Below are 5,748 nucleotides of genomic sequence, written 5' to 3' on the forward strand. Positions count from 1 at the left end.
TTTCTGTATACATGAGGTATGACAAATATCTCACCTATGAGTGAACCTACAGTCACAGAAAAGCCTGCAGTGAGATCCAATCTCACACGGCCACAAATCTGTTCCTAAGCAAGCTGTTTTGACATGATACAGTCTCTGCTGAATCGGCAGAGCTAACAAATTATCAGGAAGCAGACCCCTCCCATGCAGTGTGTCTCTTTCAATTTCATTCTGGCTCTATGTCAGACCAAACCCTACAGACATCAGGGCTCTTACAAAGAATCTAGCAGCTTGCCTAATAGATGACAACTATACACACCATGCCACTATACAGTGCCTTGCAAAAGTATTCATCCCCCTTGGCGTTTTTCCTATTTTGTTGCAATACAACCTGTAATTTAAATTGATTTTGGGGGGGGGATTTCATGTAATGGACATACACAAAATAGTCCAAATTGGTGAAGTGAAATGAAAAAAATAACTTGTTTCAAAAAATTCTAGAAAATAAATAATGGAAAAGTGATGAATGCATATGTATTCACCCCCTTTGCTATGAAGCCCCTGAATAAGATCTGGTGCAACCAATTACCTTCACATAATTAGTCAAATAAAGTCCACCTGTGTGCAATCTAAGTGCCACATGATCTGTCACATGATCTCAGTATATATACACCTGTTCTGAAAGGCCCCAGAGTCTGCAACACCACTAAGCAAGGGGCACCACCAAGGAGGTGGCACCATGAAGACCAAGGAGCTCTCCAAACAGGTCAGGGACAAAGTTGTGGAGAAGTACAGATCAGGGTTGGGTTATAAAAAAAGATCAGAAACTTTGAACATCCCACGGAGCACCATTACATCCATTATTAAAAAATTGAAAGAATATGGCACAACAACAAACCTGCCAAGAGAGGGCCGCCCACCAAAACTCACGGACCAGGCAAGGAGGGTATTAATCAGAGAGGCAACAAAGACACCAAAGATAAACCTGAAGGAGCTGCAAAGCTCCACAGTGGAGATTGGAGTATCTGTCCATAGGACCACTTTAAGCCGTACACTCCACAGAGCTGGGCTTTACGGAAGAGTGGCCAGAAAAGGCCATTGCTTGAAGAAAAAAATAAGCAAACAGGTTTGGTGTTCGCCAAAAGGCATGTGGGAGACTCCCCAAACATATGGAAGAAGGTACTCTGGTCAGATGAGACTAAAATTGAGCTTTTTGGCCATCAAGGAAAACGCTATGTCTGGCGCAAACCCAACACCTCTCATCACCCCGAGAACACCATCCCCACAGTGAAGCATGGTGGTGGCAGCATCATGCTGTGGGGATGTTTTTCATCGGCAGGGACTGGGAAACTGGTCAGAATTGAAGGAATACAGGGAAATTCTTGAGAGAAACCTGTTTCAGTCTTCCAGAGATTTGAGACTGGGACGGAGGTTCACCTTCCAGCAGGACAATGACCCTAAGCATACTGCTAAAACAACACTCAAGTGGTTTAAGGGGAATGTCTTGGAATGGCCTAGTCAAAGCCCAGACCTCAATCCAATTGGGAATCTGTGGTATGACTTAAAGATTGCTGTACACCAGCGGAAGCCATCCAACTTGAAGGAGCTGGAGCAGTTTTGCCTTGAAGAATGGGCAAAAATCCCAGTGGCTAGATGTGCCAAGCTTATAGAGACATACCCCAAGAGACTTACAGCTGTAATTGCTGCAAAAGGTGGCTCTACAAAGTATTGACTTTGGGGGGGGGGTGAATAGTTATGCACGCTCAAGTTTTCAGGTTTTTTGTCTTATTTCTTGTTTGTTTCACAATATAAAATATTTTGCATCTTCAAAGTGGTAGGCATGTTGTGTAAATCAAATGATACAAACCCCCCAAAAATCCATTTTAATTCCAGGTTGTAAGGCAACAAAATAGGAAAAATGCCAAGGGGGGTGAATACTTTCGCAAGCCACAGTACATGCCAATTTTAGCCATTCATGGTAATGGTAGGTACAAGACTGCAACAGCTTTCCTTTGCTGAATTGCTGGTAAGGAAATCCGCTACTTCATCATTCAAGGAATCAGGCACTCACAGCACATATAATCATAAGAATCAGTTTGTCTCGAAACTAACAGCAGCTGTACGGTTTAACATAACAGGTTGACATCTCCCATCCATTTCCGTCCTCTCCGTTAGCTCGCTCAGAGTGAGATACAGCAATACCACAGCACCCTGAAATTCAAGTGGAGGAAAGAGAGTCCCAGCAGTACCAGGAAGTAAACAGCTCTGTATATGTACCTTCCTGCCTGGATGGAAGGGGTGAGTTCAGGGGACAAAGCCCTTCTGAGGCAGCAACAGAATCCTTTTCGACGACTCCCAGCGCACTAGGGTGGAAGCAAGTAAGTCACAAATACAGATGTGTGTGTTTGTGTGTGTGTGTGTGTGGCATGGTGGTGGGGTAGGAACAGTCAACCTAAAGTTGTCATTATCCAAGATTGGGAGTAGATGAATGGAACGTCTTTCCATACTTCCAAATTCATAAAATAAAAATTATATGATGATAAGTCAGTTATGAAAATCTCACACAAAACATTATCCATGTATTACATTAGATTAGTTATAAAAGAGACTCTGCAAGGTATCAGGGGTATCAAACTTCAGAGACAATTCAATAAAAGATTTTAGAGTGGATGCTACACTCATGACAATGATGGTCTTACAAACTTTTGCTTTAGACAAACAAAACTTCACAAATGCCTGATACTGAACATTTTAATCAATCATAGTTTTTGCAATGATAAATGGAGAGTAGCTTGGACAGGACAGTACAGTGTAAACATGCTGTACTGCTCATCTGTATAAAGCACTCACTGGTCATGTGATGTCAGCACCAGGGATGGGATCATGTGGCAGGTGATCTATGTTTGACTTACCACACCAGCACTGAGGGATAGAAAATCAAAAACGGATGTTTTGATGTCAAAAGCACATTGCTCAATGAGAGAGCTTTGGCTATATTGGTGGTCAGTTGAGAGGGGTTGTAATAGAACATTGCAAACTCACTTTTCAAGTTTTTTATATGTCATACTGAATGCCACATTCATATAAGAGTCCTTCTAAAAATTCTAAGAATGTTTCATCTTGTGCACTGACTAAATGTAGAGCATGCAATGTATTCCAAATATATATATATTTTTTCATTTCATACTACTCTATATGGCCAATGAGATGTTTTATTATTATTGTTGTTTTACTGTGAAAGCAAATAGGGAACATTGAATAACCCACATCCATTCTCTAATATTCATGTGAAATAATTCATATCCATATTGCTTGAAAATAAATACATGATTTACATGAATGCACCCATTTTCAATTACCTTTTCTATTCCCCGCCTCAGATCCAGTGAGGTGTTTCATAAATAATTCAAGAAAGGGGAAATTGATTATCAATGCAATAGCCTGATACGAGATGTTTATGTTTTTCGTATAAATAAGATATGTTCTCATGAAAAAAAGATAAGGGCCTTGATGAGAAGTTAAAATCCAAAATTCTAAAACCCTGACTACACTCTGCCTCCATAATAATTGACTTTGCAAAGTGAAAAAAAGTCGAAATAGATTGCAATATTCCTGCTACATTACAATTGATATTACAGCTCATGTTGCTTTATTTCATTGCATGCTCATTTAAATTGTTTACACAAGAAGCAATGAATAATAAATGATTACCTTCATGGCCCATGTGTCACCATTGACATCTTTCTAACTCTGATGAGGCTTTTCAATGTTTTCTCTATTTTTATGAAAGAGCCTTTTGGCAGAGAGAGCATCAATAGCAGGGTGGGTATTATTGTGCACTGTGTAGGCCTCATTTTGTTCATGTCAAAAGTCCCCAAGAATGAGAATCATAGGAGCACAATGGGTGCTCTTTCAGCCCTGCGCCAACATAAAGCGCAACAACATTGTGCTGTTCAAATGTGTACATTCAGCTCCCAGGCAACTCTCCAAACTGTATTGTAAACATTGTATAGGGCTTTTTAAGCCTCAGCGTAATGCCATTGTTCACAGTCTCTGCATGTAATGTCCGATGGCAGTTAATGTGCTCACCTTCGATGGATTATTATAGGCTTGTGTTGACAAAAAATAAGAGTACAAAATAGTGATTTAATTGGATTTTTAATCATTATTAAGCTTGTAAAAGCTTATTTCCTTCAATGTAAACACTTCTTCAGCAGTATGTTGTTCAAACTATTGCAAATCTGTGAACCCCTAGTTTAGTGGATCACTGAAATACTGGATCACTCACATAGATATATGACACCAGTTTGTACAAAGCACTTTGTTATGAATCTAGAAGCAGTCTGTTCTGCGCCACTTGAATTCCTCGATCAAAGTACTGTAGCTAGTCTCCTGTCGAGACAGAAATCCAATTGCTTGAAAAACATGCTAAAACATGCTATGAATGTCTGTGCTTTGTCAATGCTATTCCTGTGACAGTATCTCAAAACGTAACAACAAATGGACGACAACAAAAGCACAAATCATGAATAATGCAATATTTCTGCGCTGACTGAACATGATACAGCTCTTCTATACAAAATCAATATCACAAAAAAGAACATACAATATCACTAAACCTTTAAAGACTCCCAACATCACATACACACCAAAATAAATGGCATGTTTACAGCCAGGGAGAGAAATCTGTGCCAGGCCCCCACAATAAGATCATAATAGGGTCATTTCATTTGGATCCAAGCAGAGAGGAGTGCAGGACATAGCAGGACAGTGAAATGTAAACCACCGTGTCAGTTATCCACAAATCCATGAGCAAGGCCATGTTTGAAGTGGACAAGCCACTTCTGTATTAAGGCCACCCCACACATATATGGTGTGTCATAAAACAAACTGAATGCGGCCACATCCCTTTCCATGCAGAAATCACATGAATGACCCTATTCTTGAATCAAATTCAAATAATTACTCTGTAGTCAATGAAATAGTAGGATTTGAAGGAAAAAAACACATGGCATATTGCTCATCAGTAGGAAGATGGAGTTTGGTGTCTTTTATCAAGGCAGCATTTTATGACTAAATTTCAGCAATGAATGCAGGTGACATTTTGACTAACTTTGGCGAATAAGCTAATACTTTCTCTTCAAACTTTCTCTTTAAATAAAATAAAACCTGCTATTGCTATTATCGCTTATTTTTATGGAAGCTCTTCAAATGATATCAAAATGGAAAATAAAACGCCCATGCATTTATAACACAGCTATAATTGCCTGTTTAGCTAACACAATGCCATTCTAAAATCCTGTTTATGGTCCTTTTCATTGGATCGATACACTCAGATGTCTATCTCTGTTTGAAAACATATCCTCATTTTACTGTTGCATACTAAGCAGCCTACAGGGCTGCCGCTCTGGGACCTTGTCATTTAATAGGCAGCCAAGCTGATTAAACATGTATGGAGCTTAAGTGATGCAAAGTATTCTGTAAGAGCCTCTTGATGATAAGTGGTGATGCCTGTAGGTCAACTAAGGACTGTCATTTGACCCCCATATGCCCTCAGATTTTCAACACATAATGTATTAATGATGCTGTAAAGAATTCGATGAAACCTGACTTGCGCTCTTATGATCATTCATCACTACGAAATAGCATATCAAATCCTACATAAGCAATTCATAATAGTTCAATAAATTGGGTTGGGAGACGCTATCTTGATCTAACACTTAATTATACATGGCAGTGTTTAAGGGATTTAAGAATAACAGTAATCCT

Source organism: Coregonus lavaretus (genome assembly GCF_964263955.1).
Source record: "Coregonus lavaretus genome assembly, chromosome: 16".
In the NCBI taxonomy this organism is placed as follows: domain Eukaryota; kingdom Metazoa; phylum Chordata; class Actinopteri; order Salmoniformes; family Salmonidae; genus Coregonus; species Coregonus lavaretus.